Here is a 24,737-nt window from a genome sequence, read left to right as displayed (position 1 = left end):
CTGTATATATATATTTAATTAAATTATGCATAGGATTGGACGTTATCAACGCACACAATCGAATCCTGAATAAAAACTGCTGACAAACAGTTTCAAAACAAATGGTCGTTGCGTGTTTACTCGGCGCAAATAATGTTATTGTCTCGTTTAATTCAATCTATTGTAAAGCGACCAATTTACGCTCGAATGTTTATTTTTATGTGATGTATATATTAACTGATTCAATTGAATTGTCACGAAAATCGTCATGGAAGTAATTATGTCAAACAATTAATGATCGCTATGTTTTTAAAATATGTTACGCAAATTAAGCATTTTTATAAAAATTAATTAAAAAGCAAAGGAAGCTAGAGATAACATGTTTTTATCATCAGGCTACTTTAAGATGCTCCACCTTCACGAAAAACCGATATTATTGAATTTTTTTATGTTGGAAGTTTATGGCCCGATCGACGTCCAACGCTCATAAAATTAATTGTCTTTCACCGAAAACATAGCTGGTTTTTGTGCTATTTGCGCAGAATACTCAGTAATTAAGTATAGATTTATTCGTCGGACCCTCATGTGTGTAGTATATATATATACACATGTATACATGCGTTGTAATGAAAAGGCGTATACGTCAACAAACAACAGTAGTATCCTTCCAGAGCTCCGTAAAGAATCGTTTCGCCTCTTGGCAGTGCGCCAATGTATTACGATTCACTCTCTTTACCTAGATACGACGAGCCTTTCGTACGCTAATGTACACATTTTCCCGGAAAATATGCTAGCCAACTCATATTTCACTATGGCGAAACCGGAATAAATTGAAAAACCCCCGCCGGTAATTCACGTTCGAACGGAACGATTTATTCCCCTCGAACATTTGCATAGGAAGCATTAAGAGGCAACAAATTATCTATAAAAAAATATTAATCGATTATGGCATTAATATTTTAATTATAATGTAATCACTGAAAAAGCACATAATTAGCGAAATGTGATATTGCAATTCAAGTACTGAGAATTATTTGCATTATGTATTTTTTCTTAGAATTTATTCATAAGTAGACATCAATCATGTTGGAAACTATTTAAATGCGTTACGGCAGATGATATATGATCTTTATAGATGGGTGCGAAAAAGGTTTGGATCACTTTTGCAAATGTAGTTTTGTAATGTAATGGATGGGAGTTTTTTTATGTATGAAAGTGTGTGGGGTTTAGTTTGAAATGCACCACTCAATGAATGATTAATGCATTATTATAAATGGTGTTCCAGACTAATATTTTTATCTTAGTATTATACGGATTAAGTGTAATCCCTAACTCATATTATTATATAATGGCTTTTGAACTCTATTTTTAGATTAGCGTTGAATGGATTAGGCATTGTTAATCCCTAACTTTACTTTCCATTAGTTCGGTGAATAATTTTGAGATAATATATGTACGGAACCTAACGGTGAAAGCCTTTATTTTTTATTAGTATAAAATACAGTTTTTATTTTAACTAATTTATATTACAACAATTTGAAAAATATTCGTACAATTTGAGCAATAATAAATAAAAGCTGCTTTCTTTGGCATATGAGGGTCGTCTCAGTTGATTCAGCGTACTTCCGCTTGGTGCCAATACAGCTAACCTCTTATTTATTTCATTTAAGTATATGAAAAGAGTGATTTATTACTTCAACGTCTAAGCTTATTTACCCTTGAGAATAATAGCAAATTCCGGCATATATTCCTAACCTTGCTTCTTTGACCAATGTCGTTGATTTTTTATTTGAACAAGACTTCTTGTTGTAGTCTAATACATCTTGTTAGATTGTAAAGTCGCTTAACGATAGATTCAAAGTCGTTAATATAATAAACATTGTCATTTTATAAGATCTTAAGGTTTGAGAACCCTACGGGGTAATGACTTCATAGCCAGTAAGACATTATATTTATATATGTATGTTGTGACATGTTTATAAATTTCGAGATATTTTCTACGAGCGGTATTTCTCTACATATTTTATCAATATTTAAAATTTATTACAATATATAGTAAAACTGTAACTTTGCCAAAACTAAAAAAAAACCAGTAATAAATTCTCTGCATTACTATGATGGCAAACAACTATGATTTTGTAATGAATAATATCTAGAAGGCATACCTAAACATTAAATCTTATGCCATATATAAGAATGTATCATAATAAATGTGTAAGAACTAATTATTGATAAAAAATTCACAAAGACAAAATTACTCCATCCCTAGCAATTTAAAACCATACAATTTTTTTGAATAAAAAAATATATTTTAAAAACAAGATACAATAAAAAAAAACTAATTACAGTCTTAATGACGAAAGTGTAATTTTATATCCAAATCGAATTATCTCACTTTTGAAGCAAAATCTTGTAATATTCAATAAGTAAAGATTTATCTTTTCGGTATTTTAGTCTAATATTTTAGGTGTTTCTATTATTTTAATAATTTATAACAATATTATTTTATTACAAAGTAGAGTATTTTCAGTGATCCTGAGATATTTTTTCGTTATGTTATTTAAAAATAAACGTTAAAACCTTGACATTGTTTAATTTTATATTATATTATGTTTACATAAAACACGTCCCTTCTTGTAAAAATGCTGAGGTTGCGAATTTTGTATCGCGCTAAATTAAAAACTACATATGTTTTTAAAATTAGGCGCTACCCCAATGCGTTACAACGGGGTAAACACACGCACCAGGCTGAAATCAATCTGTAAATAATCCATTTTACTAATTATAAATTATTATTATAGTTAACAATAAATATATGACACTATTCATGATATGTAATAACAGTTAATTTTCAATAATAATACTATGAATAACATTGCTTGAAAAAAGACGTCCTTAAATCTGATCCCACGAAAGGCCCAAGATTTTTTTGCGGTATTTCGCAATATTTATCAGACGACGCGTGGAAACGATCGAAATTAATGGCTCGTCCGCCTCCCACGTGCCGCCATATTTTCACATATATATTATATTTTTTCGCCATTTCATTTTTTACTCAACAACCGCTCGGGTAATGGTCGCGTTTTTGTGCTTTTGGTCTGCGCGCTTGCGCAAAAAGCCGCTTCAGTGGCGGCGCGTCGTCCTCGTTGCTATCGCGATGCTATCCGGACTTCATTTGAATATCCAATTTTTCCGGTTGACGCCGACGGGGAAAGCATAAATTCGCAGAGAGAGAGAGAGAGAGAGAGAGAAAGAGAGTCGGGTCAAAGCGGCAGACGTCATTTTTTACGCGGGCCACATAATAAGGAACCCCTCACCCAAATTGCGGAGCGGTGCGATGGTGTCAACTTGAAAAAGAGTGATGCGTGTACTTTTTCTAATTTAACAACTGCCACCGTAAAGGATACGTTTAAGGGCGCGTAAACGGCGTTGCCCCACGAGATCCAATCTGATTTTATCTTACTTTATGTGCTGCTTTTTTTATGAAAGCGCTTATTCATCGCGCAACGTTCTTTCTTAAGGCGCGTTCATAGTAAAGCAGCTAGAGGAAGATTTTGTTGTGGTTGTTGATATAATTAAACGTGATATTCTTAAGCTCATAGCATACCCACTAATAACCGTAGCGCAATGTAAATAAATCATAAATTTTCTTTGCTATCCGGGTACTTACAGTTCAATATACTGTATAATGATTATCTCTCTGCATATTAAGACAACCGAATCACATAATTATTTTTGATTTATACTATCAACAAGAAATAGTTTATTTATCTATTGTTAGATTTTTTGTCCCTTTTTAATATCTGCTATCGGCATTTTTTATGTAGTAAAATTTGGGTCAGTGTTTTATTTTATTTTTATCTCATTTTACTGATGATGACTTTTAATCAGAGTATTTTATTGAATATGCCAAGATAATATTATTTCTAAATTACACTGCCGGTGTATTGTAGAGGAAGTCTTATAGATAGGGCCAAAGTTATTTTTATGATCTCAGGCACTACATAATTTTTGCATCTCTTTTGTCATTAATGTTTTTACCACCAGTTTTCGCAAGCTCGTCTTTGAAAACAACGACTCCAAGTATTGAATAGTATATAAATATACTACGTATATATTAAAAACAATTTAATCTTTTTGCGATACAATATTCTAATACAGCTAAATATTTATTATTAGAGATGCCGGCTAAGGAATGCGAAGAATGAATTTGGGTCGGCCTCTTCTTTTTTGAAGTTTATACACAAAAAATTAATCCAAGCTAGAAAGCTCTTTGAAGTTATGATATATTGAAGTTCGAAATAGATATTTTAAGCGTAAGTTCTAAAAAAAAGTGTCATTGTAAGTAATCATTGATTGTTCACGTACCTGTATTATTATAAACTTTCCATAAGAATATCTCGTTTTTGTTCCCTTTAATTGCAATTGCCAATCACAGAGGCTCTAATGTGTACTTAGGTGTAAAATTTAGCACAGAGCAACACTTGTCGATGTTTTTCAAACAGATCATTTTATGGGCAGATGACCTGCCGATAATTATTGCTTAATATCGTAATTTTATCTAAAAGTATTTTTGACTAATCATTTTATATCACTTAAAAATAGCATTGTTTTACGAGCAGATATAATGGACTAAATGGTTAATTGAATTTAATTGATGAACCCAACAGTAACAAACGAAATGGGCATAAGCTGCGTCTGTATAATAATTCTGAGGCATCCAAATTGTTAAATGTTGCTGATAATATCAGAACACTGTGTTTCAACCATCTGGTATAGTCAAGTGAGATGGATTACGACGACATTATCAACGGATGACATTTTATCTGTGAGAAAAGTGATGATCAGTTTAAGAAAAAAATACCATAAAAAATGTGTCGCAGTAATTTTTTTTTATAAATGTATTTTTAATCAATAAAGTACTAGAATACTACTTTTAAAAATACAAGTTTAAGGGACACCATGCTTGCCATTTTATTCAGTAAAACATTTATACAAGGCACTTAGCTCAAGAGATTTAAATCCCCAACAAAATATTTGCTTAGATGGATAATTTTTGTATGTATATGGTAATGGGAGCTTAATTTGTATTTATTCTTTAGCGTATAAGGTGTTTAACATATAAATTTACATTAATATATTTAAATATACTCAAAATTTTTGCTGCATTTATTTTATAATATTTATTAAAGAAAAATCATAAATATTTTCAATATGTCATTCTTATCATTGCATATTCTCAAACAAATAACAAGTTATCAATAAGAATATTGAACTAAGTTCATACTGAAAAAATATTAATTTATAAAAGGAGTTATAGTTTACGTGTGTTTCAAGTGATACGCAAATGATAATCCGTTATAATAAAATCAATCAATTAAATAATAATTGGATATAGAGCGTTAACATAAAAGTATTTTATTGAATGAAGTCAGCAGTTAACAAAGCCAATAATGCAGAACCATCAATTGAGTTTAATTAGAACATAAAAAAATACACTCGTTACAAAACGCAAGACGGCGCGGCGCGTATCTTTTATATAATAAATGGCAGATGTTTAAATTACCCAAACCTCACGGTCACCTCTACCGCCAATTAAATCGATTTCCATTTCAACGGCCACCGCCATCGATCAATGTTGAATCCGAAATTCGGGAATCAGCGTTGCGGGAAACAAGATAGTCCATGTCGGGAAGAGTTTCCGGCCGTCCGGTTTCATCGCGGCCCAATCGGCGATATATCGTGTTTACGATTGAAATACGGCCCCCGTTTTGTTTTTTTCCGGCCAGCTCGGTTCGAATGCATCTGAAAATGGCAAAAAACATCGGGAAAAACAGAGAGTAGGACAATATTCCCGGGCGAACATCCTGTTTCCGCGGGCCGTACACGTCTAGCCGCCAATTTGCATTTCGATCTCTGGGCCATAAAAATGGCGCGCAAACACGATGCCGGACGGGGCCGCATTCAATGAAAAACTGGGGTAATTGTGCATTGGGAAAAAATAACGAGGGGAAAATAATGAAAAAAATGGTGGACGCTGTGTGTCGAATTCATAAATTGCACAAATCATTTTTGTAGTGGACATTTTTTGCGTTCATAGTATTATTTGTCATTTTTTAAATCATATATTTTAAGCCGCGTAGTATTTTTTTTTGGTAGAAACTGCTTTAGATTTATCTTTAAACTGCTTACCCAAAAATCATATTACTATCATATTTTTGATAGTTTTTAGATTAAACTGATTCTCAATTTTTTGATCTGATTTTTTTAAAAATATTATTTCATATAAAATATATTTTTGTTTGAAGGTTTATTGTATAATTAAATTAAAATTAATTAAAGACACCCATGTTTTAATCGTTCGTAGAAATTGTACGTTTTGCAATTAAGATTTATTATTCAAACAATTATAAACAGTTCCAAGAAAATTGTCGGCTTGTAAATATTATCGGTCATAATATTATATTATTATTATATACTATAAATATTATATTAAAACATAGACACTACATATATAAAATTATTAAAAATGCAAAAAATCAATAGTTTAATCATGATGACGTCACAAGAAAGGATGTACGCAATTATCTAGCACTGATAAAATAAAATTATTATATATTACTTATTAACCTCTAACCAAAGAAGGTCAAATGTCAATATTCTATCACGACTTTTTCCATTATAATTAAGATTATCTGTTGTACTGTCACGACCCACTGTTAATTAAATTAAGTACATTTATATTGCCGCATTTAAAAGTAGCCCAAAAAACAGCTTAATATTTTTTTAGTTAAAGTGCTAAACATGAATTTACTTTTATTATGCGTTATTAAAATACAATAATTTCAGGGCAGTTATTTATGAATATTATGTATTATAAATAAATTGTATTTTTTAAGGGTTGAAAATATATAAATTTTTGCTTGATTTATACTTCTTATATATTTCTATTTTTTATTCTGAAACGGATTTATTGTTATTTTATAATAATAATTTTAACATTAGCAAAATACGAATTTAAATTTTATTCATATTCGACAAAAAATTACTACACGGCAAAGTAATAAAATATTAAACGCCGAGTTTACAAAGTCGAGATAATCTCAAGGCTACTCAAAGGGGTACGATCTCAAGTGCGGCTTAAATTTTTTTGTTTATTATTTTTTATCTAAAAAAAGCACTTCCTATAGATAGAAGAAAGGGTCAAGCAAAGCTTTTCAACCCTTGGATTTTCATATCGGATATTTTATCTAAAAATGATTGGAACGGATTTTGTTAAGTAGATGTTTTTTGTTTAAGTATATAATAAAATAATGATATTTTATTTTATATTGTTACAAATGGAGAAAATCTTAATGTTAACAATATATAAATAATATAAACAATTAAGATTATTTTTAGTGTATCAATTTTTTCAACATATTATATTAGGTTTATTAATGTTAATTTCACGCGAATACATTACTATTATTGTAATAAATTTAAAGCTAAAACAAAAATTTAAGTAGTTTTTTTGGTTTTTGATAGCGTTTAAGAGTCTAGGTGGCAATTGTGCAATTCAGGGTGTTTTCATGCTTTGTTGTATTTTTCTAGACATAGTATTGTTGTTTCAATGATTTAATAAAGTTATTTTTAATCCCCACAGTACTAATCATACATATTCTTATATAACTAAGTAAAGCAAATTAAGAACCAATACCATTCATTTTTAATTATATTTCTAAGCCATTTACTTTAGTAAGAACTAATTTCGACACCCTACTTTATATACTTGAAAATGCCCACAATTTTATATTCTAAAAAACGTGAAATATAGAAAGAAATTAGCCAAATAATTTTACTAAAATTAAATGAACGAATAAAAACGCAAATTTGATTTAAATTAATAACTGAAAATATAGTAGTATGTAATATTTTTTTAAATATTAAATATGTACATTATGTGTTCAAAATATTTTTGATATATGATCCATTGATTTTGAAAGTGGGGCAAGTCTATATTAATATATGTAATTGTAGGATAATTAATGGTTTACATTTGAACTGATAGCGCTTTATCTTCTTGTAAGTCTTTTCTAGCTAGTTCAGCTTCTTTTAAATTAAGTTTTTTCTTCAATATTGCGTGACGTTTTAATTTGCATATTGGGCGAATCGCACTTTTGGCACGTGTCTATACGTGGCTGATGAAAGTGCAAATTAAATTCTCTTGCGTCATTTTTCTTACATTTATCAACGTATAAATTGTACATTTTTATTATATGCAATTCAAAGTTAAATAGTTTTTTTTTGGATTGTGAGACTTTGTATAATGGCTTTCTGATTGAGCAAAACTCTGTTCCTTCACGCGTTTGAATTCATTCTCATTGGTTTTCCGAGAGGAACTTTCTGTTCCACTACGAAAATATTCCCCAAAATTTATTTGGTACACTCTTTTTTTAGACATATTAAATGTGTCTAAAAAATGATTTTCCATACTCTAATAAAATTATTGCTTCTTTGGTATCTTAATATTATTTCAAACAGCGAGTTTCTTGTGTCCCCCTTTAATTTCTCGGTCGCATTCTTCTGTGTAAAACCATTAATCTGCAAAACACTAAAATTGTTCAAAATTATGGAAACTAATTAACACGCTTTTCAATTTTTATTAAAATTATTTTATTTTAGGTAGACTTGCCTCACTTTCAAAATCATCAAACAATTAATATCATTGATTAAAATAAATAAGTAGTAAAAATTTTACATTCATATTTATAGATATGATTGGCAATTGAATATAAACTATTATTTTTAATGAAAATTGGCTCTAACTCTTTTTTTAATAAAATGGACTTGCCCCACTTTCAAAATCAACATCTCGTATTTCTTGATAAAGAATATTTTTAAAATACTAATCTTAATAAGATCTTTTGAAGATTTAGATTTAAAAATATTTCTTGATCAAAAAGGTAATGATTAAATAATGAATTAAAAAATTAAATTTGAGTAATTGTGATTATATTATTGAAACTATTTAAAGGGTATTTTTTACACCAAAATTTTGATATGAATTTAAGCAATATTAATAAATCATAAACCTAATCAAAATTCTGAACGCTTTAAAATTGTCATTATCATCAACTAACTTCCCATATCTAAAATATTCAATAACTCGACTTTGATGGACGGAGATTAGACATTTGAGCTTATTTTGCTTTTAATAATTTAATACACACGGAAAATATGAGTTTACCCCTAATATTTTTATAGCTTTAAATACATTTTTTATTATATATTTATGATTATATGAGTAAATACATATATTACCTTTTATATAATTGTTCTAAGCCGCTCCCGGACGCACTCGCTTAAAAAATTGAAACACTAGGTTAGATTTGTAACTATAAATTGTAACGGTTTATAATAATACATTTGATTATAATTTATGAAAATAAAAATTAAATTTGCTTCATTGATTTCGAAACTCAGAGGTTTTGAACTCTTTTGTTTTTAATTAGAGGCACTGACTACCTGTAAAAAATCAATATTTTAATAATAAAACACGGTAGCCGGTAGCAACGTGTCAGTTGTTAATAAAAATAATTTTCAAGTGCGGTGTTTAATTTAACGGAATAAAATATTCCAATTGTAAATAACCGGAGTGCGTTTTTACTATAAAAATCAGCCTAAGCTTATCGCGTGTAGGGATTAAAAGTATAAATTGATTAAATTATCTAAACAAACATAGAGTATCTGGCCATATTAATAAAACCGTTTATTAAAGGCTCTGACTACCGTGAAAAATCAATATTTTAATAATAAAACACGGTAGCCTGTAGCAACGTGACATTTGTTTATAAAAACAATTTTCAAGTGCCTTGTTCGATTTAACGGAATAAAATATCCGAATTGTAAATAACCATAGTGCGTTTTTACTATAAAAATCAACATAAATATATGGCGTGTAGGGATTAAAAGTATACATAAAATAAATTATCTAAATAAACATATTAATAAACCCACTTATTAAAGCCGCTAAATACCGGTAAAAATCAATATTTTAATAATAAAACACAGTAGCCGATAGCAACGTGACGGTTGTTTATAAAAATAATTTTCAAGTGCGTTGTTCAATTTAACAGAATAAAATATTGCAATTGTAAATAACCATAGTGAGTTTTTACTATAAAAATCAACACAAATATATCGCGATTAAAAGTATACATTCAACAAATTATCTATGCAAACGTACAGTACCTGGCATATTGTAAACCCAAGCAAAATTTTGGATATTTTTTCCTTAATTGGTCTATATCATATATATATTTTTTAGACAGAAAGTGGTTTTTTGTACCACACCACACTCGCACCACATGCTCCTAAACATGTGGTGCGAGCTTCTTGACCATTGTTTTTATCATGCAGAAAAACGGTGATGCTCATAGATTTATAAGAAGGAGCACCATCGTCAATGAATATTGGTTCCTCGCTTCCACGAAGTCATTCTTCGAGTTGTGATATAAGGCGTGTCTCCAATACTTTTTTCTATTGGTCTTGACGCATCGTCTTCTCGACTATGTAAAGGCGGCCTTTTCCTATCCCAGAAATTACTGACCAAACTATGATTAAAGGTGGGTGCTTAAATACATTCTGAAATGTGTTTTGTGCCTGGCCTACGTTGCGCAAATTTTGTTTTCGCCATCAAAACTTAAAATATAGACTCATCTGAAAGGCACAATTTCAATTAAAAAAAATACGCTTAATTATTTTATTTATAACAAACTTAGTTGGCATAAAGCAGCACTTTTTTCAATCCTCAACAGTCAAATTCTTGTATTTATGAACCAGCGACTTACCAGTGCGTCATTTGTTGATTATTTTATTTTTAAAACAGATTAAATAATTATTTACAGATTGTGTTTTGTAAATTATTAAATATTATTTTACTAGCTTCATTTATCAGTAAAATAAATATTTTATATATATTTTTAGAAAGTGATTAGATTTGACCCGTGAATAAAAATAATAGATGACTCACTAAAAAGTCGCTGGGTTAAGCATTGTCGAAGTTTTGAATTTCGGGCCGGCTTACTCGCGACACACCCCCAATTCTACCAATCAACCTCCTCACAGTTTGCTGTGAAACTGTTATCTATTCATCGATTATGTTTTTAGTCAATAAACAAACTGGTAAATTTTGGTTTTAACACAAATATTGCGAATCTTCCTGTCAGTTCTAGGGGTTGTAATGCGGTGCCTTCCACAACCTTTTCTTCTTGGATCTACGGTGATCCCAGAGTCTAATTTTTGCTTGATATTCTTCACAGAACTTTTTGAGCCACCATCTGTCTTTGCAATTTTATATTGAGATAGAAGAAAAAATATCAAAAGTCCTGATATTTGTTTAACTTTCTTTGGTGTGTTTCCCCATTTTAATTAAAAAATATATATATTTATCCAATTTAAAATCGGCTACTAATTCACACATATCCATATATAATATAAAAACATGCACGCTTACCGTCTTATTAAAGAAATTATTGATTTATATTACGTTTCGGAGACTAATCGCAAATTCGAGTTTTTGGGTTATATTCGAACACAAATGCTCACGCCAGAAAAACGACAACAAATGACATATGTAGTTGCACTGCAAGTATGCAAATATACAGTGAATAATATTTTATTTCTTAGTTCCTTGGCATAAAGCCATTTACCTGGTTATTGATTTCTTCCTTTCTTCACCTTTTTTTATTTAAGAAATAAAAAAAAAATATTTTTCCACTTTATGATATAATATTATTTATTTATTAATTATTTGTTATTATTAATGTTTGAATTTAATTAGTAGTTTTTATATAAATTGTTTATTAACAGATTCGAGTGACATTTATCCTTTCGCGATGTTTGCTTTTTAGTTGATCGAATTGTCTATTTTTAAGTCCCAATGGATAATCGAGTTGTGGACAAACCAGTGAGCATTTGTCGCCATTCGTAACTAGATGTTTTGTTGGATTTGTAGCGTTTTTGCATATTTTCTATTATTAAGTATGTAGCCCCAAACGAGAGAGGGGGGGTATAAGAAATTACTGGTGGATGATCGATTTGTTAGAGGAACAGTTTATTTTAGTATTTAATTTTCTTTTTTTTAGATTTAACAGTTTTATCTAGGTGGGGTTTCCAAGTTAGTTTAGAATCCAGGGTACTTGGCTGATTTTTGCCAGTTGAGAGTTTTGTTATACATTTTTAGCTGGGGAAGTTTATTTGTGGCATAGGTGTTTTTTCTTGTATGCGTAAACATAAATGCAATACTTATATTGGGATTTGCTGCTACCAGCTATTTGTCAAACCATTTCTGAATGGTGTCGAATTTTTTTTGAAGGTGAAGTACTGTTCGGTGAAAATTTTTGTGGGAGTATAGTATGGCGGTATCGTCCGCAAATAGTGCAGTATTGACCATTTTGTTTTGTTTTGAAAGAAAATCGCCGGTAAAAATAGTAAATAACAGAGGTACTAGTATCGATCCCTGGGGAACGCCTGTCAGAATAGGTCTAGGACTAGATAAATAGTTTTCTAATTTAATATGAAATGTTCTGTTTTCGAGAAATGATTTTATAATTTTGACCAGTTCTAGTTGAAAATTAAATTTAATGAGCTTAAATAGTATCCCATAGTGGTAAGCTCTATCAAACACTTTTAGATATATCCAGAAATACGGCTCCTGTTGACATTTTTTTATCGAAGACCGTTTGTATGTGATCCACAACTCGATGTAGCTGTTGCGTAGCCGAATGCGCTCTTTAGGTAAAATATTATTATCGATCACGTGTCTTATTAATCTAGATTGAATTAGTTTTTCGAAAATTTTACACGAGACGAGTAAAAGACTAATCGGTCAATAGCTCACTGGAAGAGCTGGATTAGTACCCGGTTTACGTAGAACTATTACGTTTGCTTGTTTCCATGCCGTATTGAAATAGAAGCGATCAAATGCCGCGTTTATGATATTATTTAAATTATTTAAAAAAACTGATGGAAATTCGTGGAAGGAATTTGAATGCTTGATTAGGTATGGAATCATTTCCTAGGGCTTTACGATTGGGGAGTGTTCGAATAATGTTTTTAAGTACCGAGGGCAAGGTTGGTTCAATATTATCATGGGTTTTATTGAGATTACTTTTAATTGATCTTATTCTTAAAGTTATCGTTTGTTAGGGATAGATTAATTGTGCACTGATTTTTCAGGCTATCTGCGATTATTTCAGCTTTATCTTCTACTGTATATACTAAGACGATGGTGTTAAAATTTTTTGAATACTAATTTTTGACATATTCTAAAGCGAGTTGTCGTATGGGTTTAAATCTTTAAGCCTGTTTTCCCAAGTTTCGTTATTGTACTTAAAAATTTTGATTTTTATTTTAAATTGCAAGCGGTTTAGCTGTTTTTTGTCCGTTTTATTTTTAAATTGCTGCCATTTTCGTCTGGTTTGATTTTTTGCTTTAATTAATTCACGGATAGTTACCGGGAGAATAGCGTGATTATTAATTTTATTTTTAATTGTACATAGTTTTAAAGATGTATTTATTGAGTGAGCAAAAATATTAATTTTTTTATCGATTTCGATATCTTATTATTTTTTTTATTGGGGAGGGTTTGTTCTAGATAATAAAAATTAAATTCCCATAGTATCTTTTTAGAGTGCGAAATTATATTTTTATCTACATTTGTATTGACTGGAAAAAAAAATATAATTTAACCGGATTGTGATCTTCTATGTCGTATGCGGATAGATTTTTAGTTATTGCAATATCTAATATGTTCTATAGCCCTCGGGTAGAATAATGGGTTGGAGTTGATGGAATTTATAGATTAATTGTATTATTATTATTAACAAAGCTATTTAAAATTGGTGGCCCTGCAATTCCAGTCTTTATGTTTTGAGTTGAAATCTCCTGCAGCAAAAATAGGTTGCGCGTGAATAAATAGCTTAGGTAAATCTTTCACTGTGTAATTTGGTTTGGGAGGAGTGTACACAGAATATATTATAATGGGAGTATCAGTTTTAACTTGTATTGTCGTTACTTCTAGTTTATTGTATTCGTTTATTCGCGTTTCGTTGTATTCTACGTGTTTTTTTTTACGTATAATGCTGTTCCGCAACCAGCACCGATTAACATATCCGTTCGATAGGTTTTTATATTTGGCGAAGTTTACTTTTATCGATTATTTTAAATGTGTTTCGGAAACTAAATCAATATCTATATTATGATCTATTAGGAATTGGTTAAATTCTGTTTTTTTATCACGTAAACCATTAGAATTCCAAGCTTATATTTTTAAGTGTTCGCGGCGCGATTGTGGATCGGTTGTTTCCGTTCATTATGTAAATTTAGGTTAAATGTGTGAGGTGATAAAACTCATCTTATCTTGTAGTTCCTTTATCATAATGATAACGAGGTCACGATTAGAAATGTCATCAGTGCGGGTTTCCTTTTTAGTTTTTCGGCGAATGCAAATAAGTTACCAGTAATGCCAGTAAAAATAAACAACAAAATCATAGATAATAAAGATCGAGTTACGACATAATTGAGCTACCTTTACGTAAAAAACTTATGTATTCCGCTTGGGTCTAATAATTTAGCCTGGTACTGTATATGTAGTGTAATTTTTAAGTGTTGTGTTCTGTAGACGAATTTCAAGTGCAAAAAGTGAGTATTTGATTTTCATTACATAAACATTATCATTGCTTCTGAAAAATAATTAAAAATTATTAACATAAAGTAATATTATATTTTTATATGACGTTGAACGTGCGGGTATGATTTTATCATACTAACGTTATATGGGTCTATAGTGATCAAGCGTCATAACCAAATAGTATACAATTGCAAACATAATTTAAATTATTAATGCCCAATATCGAGTATTTCAAAATATCACATCCACGTTTAATAGTTTTGTTTTTTGCGATTATTTTTTATAAAGAATGACAAAATTCGAGTTGTTCACTTTGAGCAAAATTAGTAAAGCAAGATACTTACTGGTAATATGAAAAATAAAGTACATAGTTAGTAAATATCATATATTGGCATAAGATAAATATTTGAATGTCGTATGAAACTTAAATACTTGAATCGTCAATTAAAAAACCTAATTTGGTATAAGTAACTTAATTTTCCTGATAGCATATAATAAAATCTTTATCGTATATACATATTTGAAAGATTTTCATTATATTTTTCATATTGTCATTTTTTCTATAGAACGCCCAAATTCACAATGCTTAGTAATAATTTAAATCGAGGTGTTACTGGCATTGTAAAATCAACCGATAATCAACGACAAAATCTGTTTTAACTTTTGTGTTGCGGGTAATATCACATATAATATACAAAATCTTAAACATATTAAATGTGATAACTCGGCGTGTATGGCCAAGCGTGTGCGGCTGATATTCATATACATGTTTATTTACTTAACCGTCTGAGTTTTTATAGATATTACTTCATTAATTAATTATTTTCTAAAAATCCTACAATATATAAAAATGCGATTTCTATTCAAAAGCTTTTTTTTACAAAAAATATTACGATATACTTACAGACTAAATACTAAGTAAAAATAAATTTAAAGATACTTTCAATGTTCTCCATTTCTATTTACCATTTCTTTTTTATTAATTACAAGCTAATTTTTAATTTTCTGTATTTTTGCGCAGTATTGATTAAAAAGGTTTATAAATATTTATTGTAAATATTCCATTGCAACATGAGTGGCATTAGCCCAATACGTTACAACGAAATAATTTTATAATTTTTATTATTTTAAGTCATTTTCTAATACATACTACAAAATACTTACTAGTGTACTAATTATTGAAAGTTTTGCTTATATTATCTTTAAATTAAGTGCTATATTATTTTGCATATTCTTCAACTATTTCAATGGGATAAAAAAATTGTCCTCTGTTTATTTCATATAATTTATCATAACTTTTTGCGGTTCGTTGTCATTGTGACAGCTATTGCCAGCTTTGTTTGTTTTTTATAGAAGTCATCAAGAAAACCGCCAGTATGCATTATACACCTAAAGGTGTCATGAACCATTGAGCCTTGTAATATGTTTTTTTTTGTATAATTTAAGTTTGTTCTAAAGTAATGGCTTAAGCAATAGTTTTAAGCTTGTGCTTAAATTTTCAAGTTTGATGAATAAATACTAAAACTAAATTAAAAAAAAAAATAGAATGAAACAAAAAATTAATAAGTTGCGGGTCCGGTATTCATACATTAACTAGCTGCGGTACCTCACGATAGTGAGTGACCGTAGTAATTATAAATATTCTTACATTTTTTTAGTGCATCTTGATTAGGATGAAAATATATATTTTTATTATTAATATAAAAACCTGCGTAGCTGCCGACAATCGTTTCGATTGTTTTTATTGTAAATAAATCTTTTGATCCCGGTGTAACGTATTGCCACAATTCAACTTCTTAAGCCTATATTTGTTTGAGTTTCGTCGTATATAAGAGTAATTTGTTAAATTTGTTGTATATGCAACTGATGTTTTAATTAGTTCCATCCCGAACCAGTATTGGCACGGCACGAGCTTTTAACTTCTTTTTATTACCATAATTCCCCCCGCAGTGCGAATAATAAGACCATTATCCTAGATTAAACTAAGGCCCGTCATCTCTCTATTTTTAACGGTTCAACGCACCCGGTAATCTGTTTTGGATAACGACCGCGATTTACCTGCGATTTAGCCCATCCTCGGCTGGGGCTAATGTTCGATCCTGGCGCTAGCGATTAATGTCGCATGGCATCGCATGGCACGGGTGTAAGTAGCATAGCGGGGCACGGCTTATATAGCTAGTCCCGGCCGAGCGATAATCTCGGCTCTCCGGGCTGATAAATTTGCGTGTAAGACGCCTTCCGCTCTTACGCGCCGCGCACTATTATAAACGTGTCTGTGTATGCTTGGTTTGTATATCTTGATGTATTCGAGCTGCTTGGTGGTTATCGTTAATGTTTATGCACAATTGCCTCGTTAACCGTTTGACCCACTTGCCCCTTAATAAGAGAAATTTCTCAATTATCCCGGTCGGTGTAAAGGCGCGTTCGCAGGACGAGCGGCGGCGGGTGGCACTGGTTATGCCCTTATCTGGATGCCCATCGTCGTTGACGACTCGATTCATATTATACTTACAAGGTTACAAGCATAGAAGTATAATTTACAATATTACATCTCGAATTGGTAGAGATTTCTAATTGTACAATGTACAATAATAAATATAATCTGATAACGCTTAAAGATAACAGTATATTCGACAAAAATACTATGCTAAGAACAAATTGTAATTCAAACAATCACGTCATGTAAATTCTAAAGCGGCAGTTAAACATACCTCTCAAATCATAGTAGACTTGATGAGCACATAGTAGGTATCTGACATACCATAAGAGCCAATTCAAAAATATATCTATTCATGCCGTATATTAGTTTGCTATAAACCTTTTATAAAAATATGTTTTGTAAGCATGCAGTTCAAGTTGGCAAAAAAAAATGGTGGAGATTCGTGTATATTATCCAATACTGTGAATCAAACAGGCATTTGCAGTATACGATTTAAGATTTTTAATTTTCAATTATGAAACTGTATATATTCAGTTTTTTTATTAATCAAAGTAGAGGTATTATTTTCGATACAATGAAAGAATAAATTATTAAATCAAATACTCGCTGCTTCTCCGCTTCAATGCACTGGCTTTCACCGCAGCATCAGCGTTTATTTCTTATAGTCTAAAATGTTTACTATGGTGGCCTTCTTACGAATGGGAAGCACGAGGTTATAATCGCGTATTAGGTGGTCTATACCACTCTTATATTGAATGGTCTAGTTTTTTTTCAATTGAGATTAATTAAAAATTATATTATTTGAAAAGAGCATCGCGACAGGCATACTGAATATTCACCTCTAACCTATACCAAAAGCGTCACGTGCACGCGTCACATAAGCAAAGACAAAAATTTAGGGTCGAAATTGTTGAAATTTTTGTTTTAGACATTTTAAACGTTGACACGCCATATACAAAGTAGTTTTTTTTTACCTTTGTTTCGTTTCATAACTCTGTAAACCATGTTTGGTGATGAAAATATTTTTATTTTATATCCTTTACTCAGAGTTATAAATCATTGTTTCACTTTTATTTTTTATATGCGTAGTATAAAAAGGTATTGGATTTGTTTTAAATTTTTTTCGATAGAAAGTTGTGATGTTATTTTATGTGCAGATGATATTGTATATCACAAAATTCATTTCCGCGACTATTTAAACACTCAATCTGATTTGTTTTACGTATTCAGAAAGTTTTTAATTGTTCCGTATACAACAATAGTACATATTTTTTTTATTTGCCAATGTTTATACAGTTTAATTACATTGATTCGATTTAGTTGAAGCGTTTATAACAGTATCGTGATAATTTACAATATACAATTATCGAACCATACACTTTTAATGCTCTTATCGTAATTCAAGGTCGGCAGTTAAAAAGTTTGTAAACATTTATTTCCTTCGCACATTTTCCATTTTCATTAATCTTCTTACAGACTTTCTTTCACAATCACTCCAACTCTTTGTCGGTTACTTTTGTAAGTATTTCGGTTCCTGGTACTGTTTGTTTGACTTCTAATAATTATTAATGATGCTACAAGAAAAACATATTTAAGGTGTGGCAATTTAACTCTTTGATTGGCTTATGCGAAAAATGTTTTAATTTTTACTTAAATATATATTTATTAAAACAATCTGTATTTTTCCTTGTATTTTCTGCGTCTTTCATAGATTTAATTTTAAAAACAGCTAAAGTTTAGATAGAAAAGTATTAAGTTATATTATATTGCAGAACAAATCCAATATTTTCATTTAAAAATTGTTCAATAGTATTTAGTGTTTCATTTGGCAATTTTTTCAGAATTTCAAAAAGTTTTGCAGTACATTTTTTAATGCTCAAGTTTATTATTATTGCAACACAAATACCACTCATACATTAGCACTATTTTAGACACTATCATTATGCATATAATAAAAATTGCTAATTGTTAAATTTTTGTTTGAGCAGCTATTGATAAAATAGTGATATAAAATTTTTTGTTTTGAGGCCGTTGAGGTTTTGAGGTTATGACACCGCAGCCAAATAGAAACCGGAAAAGCTGCTAGCAGTTTAATTTTAAACATATAAAAATGATCACATATACATATATAAAGTGGAGTTAAAACGCTAGGTCTTTGGTGGCGTGTCGAGTTCTATTATTGTCGGCTGTGATTTTATTGACCACTTGTTATCGTAATGATGTTGGATGTATCCGCTGACGTGTCTCGTGTTCATGAGCTGTCTTTGCTTGTGCTATGATATATTTTATATTGCTTGTTCGAGACAGCTCTGGCGAATTACAGTTGAGCGTATTTGCTGACCAATTGCATCGCTTCTTGGACACGCCTTAAAAGAGAAATGATTTAGACGGTCACTCTAGCAATAACAATATAATTATGTGCAGGGTAGAAATTTTTGTCTAGCACACTTCTGTCAAATAATATAGTTTTTTTTAACTATATTTATTATGTATAATTATTATTACCGCAATTCCTTGGTCACGAGATCTCCAGTGAAATACTGTGTGTGGCCTTATTTTCGAGACTTTTAATTTATTTTTTTATTTGTTATGTATAATTATTATTAACGCAATTCCTTGGTCACGAGATCTCCAGTGAAATACTGTGTGTGGCCTTATTTTCGAGACTTTTAATTTATTTTTTTATTTGTTCGAAATTATCGCTAGAATGAATTCTTAATTATTAAAAATGTGCAGGTAGTTAAACTCCCTCAAATATGTGCTGCTTTATCTTTGATATCATTTAACGTTACTTTAGTGCTGCAACGTGAGTCCGGAAATTATAATGCTACAACATATATTTGTGTACAGATATTTTATTTTAGTTTTGCATAGTTTTATTTTCTGTCGCTGACTCATTACTTACACAAACAATCTTAAATATATGTTATAGATATTATGTGCGAAAATTTTATCCTAGAAAATCCTCAATGCTCTAAAAAAAATAAAAGCGCTCAATGTCTATTATTCGGTCCTCTCCCAAATCGATCCACCTTAATAAATAAATAAAAATTATTAACACACCAGCATATCCAGATACGTAAAATATATCGTTTATTAGACACTAGAGCATTTATAAGTATGTACGTGAATATTTTGCGTTTTTGTTTGAGTAAATATTCAATGGTGTGCGAAAATTTCCGAGAAACCCACTCGGTATTCTAATGAGCGAATTATACAAATATAAAACGGTCTCCCGGTTGAATATTAAGAAAAATCTCAGAGGCCCCTGCACATAAATACATAATTTCTGGGTTTAATCGCGCGTTTATCTCCCTCGCCGCGGATATAAATAAGTGCAGGGAGATTAAGAGCCAGAGCAGTACTTTGGCCGAGGGAAAAACGTGACTTTGTAAACGCTTTAATGGCGCGCGTTCAAAGCGTGTTGCGAAACAATCGTACAACTCCTAAGTATCGACTTAGGCACTTTTAAAAACCTCCGAACGCAATTTGCAAATGCTAAACGCCCGACTGTCTAGAGACTTTCGACCGCGAAGACCTTGGTGTAAAGCAAAACCAAGAGATATACCTGTACAAATTGTCTTGGGAAAACTTTTCCTTTCAATTTAAAGTTTTAAACTATAGAGTGAACCATTAAACATATAAATAAATTTATTTACATGTGTATATTTTTATGAAATATAAAATATCGAGGATCTAAATCTACAATCACCATTTTGCTAGATTAATAATATAAATGATTTTTCAATAACCAATATATAATAATAAACAATATAATAATATGTTTAAAATGGTTGTCAAATTGAATAGATAGATTAGATTTTACTAATTTAATCAAAATTATATTTTAGAAATAGAAAAATAAATTGTGCTAAAAATATTTATTTTGCGGCTATTGAAATTAGTTTATAAATATCTGTTATTTTCAACAATATTCTGTACGAATAGTGAACAATATATTTGTGAAATTATGATGGATATAAAAATTTAGTTTAAATATTGTGTATAGGTACACACATTTGTAAGGTTACAATAAAAGTAATTAGGACAATTAATAGTTTTGATGTTGAAAATTTAAAATCAGTATTTTATTTTAATTATTATAGCTGCCAAAAACCCTCATTAAATTGATGTTAATATGGGGTTTATTGTCAGCAGTGTGTTATATAGTATTTTAAATTATTCGGTTCTTTTGTATATTTATTTTAATATATAAAATTGTTTTTTATTTATTTTTTAACCTTTTACCTGCAATACAATTTTTTGCAAAAGTGTTTCAGCAACTTTAAGCTATTTTAAATAAATTCGTTAATAATTATGTTTAAGGTATATACAATATAAGAAAGTTTTAATAAATATTTATTTCACAATAAATTAAGTAGTGTGATAATTTGGAAAATCAGATATTTTTTTACAAGCTTCCCAATAATACGTATTTTTTTGTGTTACTTTTCATGCCTAAATTCTGATAGGGATTTAACATTGAGTATATCTTAAATAACCCAACAGATTTTAAAAACCTTAACGGAAAGTTATATAATTTACAAAAATGCTTTTTACTAAATGGGAATAGCTTCCATATTAAAAAATAAATATTTCCTATATTACCACGTTAAGCAATGCTATCATAAAATAAAATAAAAAATATGTTCTATTTATAACACGTTATTATTAAAATATTAAAAAATTGTCTTATTTTATTAAAAACAATAGCTATATATGAAACTATTCTAGATACAGATTGTTTTGAATAAAGCATTATTAGTGTTTTATTTATTTATCGATATTCTATTTTTCTGGAAAAAGTTAAATTTTACAAAAAAGTTCAGAAAAGTTCTTATGAAAATTTAAAAAATAGTATACGGTCTCAAAATTATAAAAATTGATAATTTAAAATAAAGGCAGATATTATTTAGACTATGTACTTATAACACACTTTTTTATTTTATAAAAAAAAAAACATTATTATTTTCACGCGTTTTAATCTTTCAAAATTAGATAGAGGTGGTTTTGAATATAGCATTATTATTTTTTTTATTTATCAACAGTAAATTTTAAAATAAAGTATAACTGTAAATTTTGATACATAAAAATTAAATTGAAAAAATTAGAATGAAAAATTTAAATATAAAGATTAAATGTCAATGAATTTTAGCATATGAATATAAGCTTTTTTTCAATTGAAAAAAATTATATCTGTTTGTTTTTTCAATTGTAAAGAATGATGATTTTTGTTGTAATTACTAGAGATAGGTATGTTAGAGAAAATTACATTTTAAAAGATTTCTTTAGACACACGTGAAGTAAATAATTATTTACAATCATTTAAGTACACAGCTGCAGAATATTAACCCGGAAATATTAGTTATTTCTGGAATTTCAGCAACTAAAATATGCGTTTTTGCAATAGTTTGTATGCAAATTTAGCTGAATTATAAAACATTTTTAAAAAAAAAATCTGCAGCTGTACATCTGGAAATATAATTTACTACCTCGTTATTTAACGCACTGTGTTTTTAAAGTTAGTGAAATAGAAATATTTTTTTTAATATTTCACTATAGATGTTTTAATAATGAATAGTTTAATAAATTGGTAAATATATATTAGAATATTAGTTTTGTAGTCCCTTATTGCCATAATAAGCTTTTGTGAATGTAATTATATTTTAACATTTGTGGAAAAATGTGAATATTAAAATAGCTATTATATAAATAAATATATATGTATATGGAATTCTCAAGACGCTCCGCAGATTTCAGTTAGCTGTAGGCGCTTAGTATTTTTACTTATTCAGTCCATTTAGCGAAAAATATTCTCTTTCCTATTGCTCTTTTGACAAACTAAGTTACCACAAATCTATCCATTTTGTAGCCTTTTTTGAAACACTTAATAACATTCATGTTGCAGTATTTTTTCATTTCAAGTCTTTACTGTATACTATACGCTTTTTAAAATAGGGTATGTGAGTTTTTCCCTCGCTCAAAGTTTAAGTCAATACAATGATTTAAGCATGGTAACAAAGAGTCTTACTTTATAATACGTATTTAAAACAGGCTCTTGATGTAGCACTAGTTTCGTATTGAAAAAGCTATATGGGCTTTCAGGAGATCCAGAAAAAATATATCAATCAACGAAATATTAAAGGGTTGAAAAACTTATGATAAATAATATATTGTTTCATGGATATATACCAAATCTGTAATCACAGAAATCAATTATAGCAATCACAGAAATCAATAGAAGTGTGCAACTTCGTGATTACCACAAATTTTTGATTACATATTCTATTCTCAAATTTAAAATATATCTTTGTGGGTAATATATAATATTTCATCACCGAATGCGATGTACTTGTTAATACGTTTTGTCTCAGCAGATATTTTTCTGCTGATTTTTGCAGATATTATATTTAAATTTATGCATAAATATTATAAAACCTTAGCCTGCTGAAGCCGTCGTTTATTGCTCCAGTTTATATCTGTTCCTTTTGCTGTCGTTTTCATTGCTCCCGTTTTGTGTCAACTACGAATTTCATTCAGTCGTTATAAACATTTTACTTTAAAATGCTCTCTTTTTATATTTTACTACGTTTACTCGGATGTGTTTGGACAAAGAAAATGTATAATTAAAACGCAGTTAAATTTATTCGCAGCCGGCTGTAAAAGCACAACGACAATAATTTAATGTAATATACATAATTTTAACAATGATAAGAAAGCAAATGGAAAATAAATTTTAATATTAAATAATAAAATAATAATGAAAAAGATTCGTATCTTACAATTAAATGTATAAGAAATATAGCTTTAATTATTTTATTTTACTTGATTATAAACGATAGCATCGTTAAAAACTAGTTTAAAACTCGAAGTTTTAACAACAAAAAAACCGAGAGATTTATTTCTTCCCGCACAAGGAGTAACATTTATTACATTTTTTAAGAATTCTAATTATAATTTATCACGGTATGATCAAGTTAAAAAGTTCGTTTAAGACAGGTGTGTTTTTTTTCTGCTTGCAGGTGTCTCTTCTATAAAGTTTCTGCTTCATCGGCTGCTGCTCGCTCAAACTCTCAATTTTCACTCTCCGCGAACTCTTCAGATTTTATTTGCACCTGCTTCTACAGTAATAAAAATCTTTTAAAACTTCGTTATCTACTCCGCTATAGTAACCGACCCGTTTTCAACCCGGAGGAAAAGGATAACATATAATAAATAATTTAATAATATGGGCCAAAACAAATTACACCACCAAACGATCTCGTATATTAAATGTTAGATATATTTTCTATGTAAATAATAATAATAATAATAATAGTAATTTTATAGATATTTTATTTATAATAAAAAATAAAAATAAACAGTGAATCGAGTGATAGTACGTTGCGACTTTAAATATAATTTTTAACTAGCCGTTAAATAAAATTGTGTATAATGCGATCGAGATGCACGGCACAGTGCCACAGTGCCATGGTCAGGATTGTGTTCTTAGTGATCTTTGTGATTGGTCTCGTACCTGGAAAAGAGTGTTTAAGGCGAGATAGTGTCATATACCACAACCAGTTTGCCGTACACATACCCAGCGGGAAGGATGCTGCTGACAAGATTGCAGAGAAATACGGATTCGTCAATATTGGCAAGGTG

The 24,737-nt window shown here is 29.5% G+C and overlaps 1 long non-coding RNA gene across 3 annotated transcripts in view; it reads left to right on the top strand.

Annotated features, from left to right (window-relative positions):
• Window positions 1-24,432, top strand: part of LOC148233700 (uncharacterized) — a 113,786-nt gene extending 89,354 nt beyond the window's left edge. For all 3 annotated transcript variants that reach the window (XR_015810224.1, XR_015810222.1, XR_015810223.1), the window contains one exon: window positions 24,116-24,432. This is a non-coding gene — a long non-coding RNA (uncharacterized LOC148233700). The remainder of the gene's footprint in view (window positions 1-24,115) is intronic.
• The last annotated feature ends 305 nt before the right edge of the window (window positions 24,433-24,737 follow it).

This window comes from Plectrocnemia conspersa, unplaced genomic scaffold, assembly GCF_051122295.1.
Source record: "Plectrocnemia conspersa isolate PC_06_02 unplaced genomic scaffold, ASM5112229v1 ptg000007l, whole genome shotgun sequence".
Classification (NCBI taxonomy): domain Eukaryota; kingdom Metazoa; phylum Arthropoda; class Insecta; order Trichoptera; family Polycentropodidae; genus Plectrocnemia; species Plectrocnemia conspersa.
The sequence above is the reverse complement of the archived record's forward strand: the minus strand, read 5'-3'. Positions and strand labels throughout refer to the sequence as shown.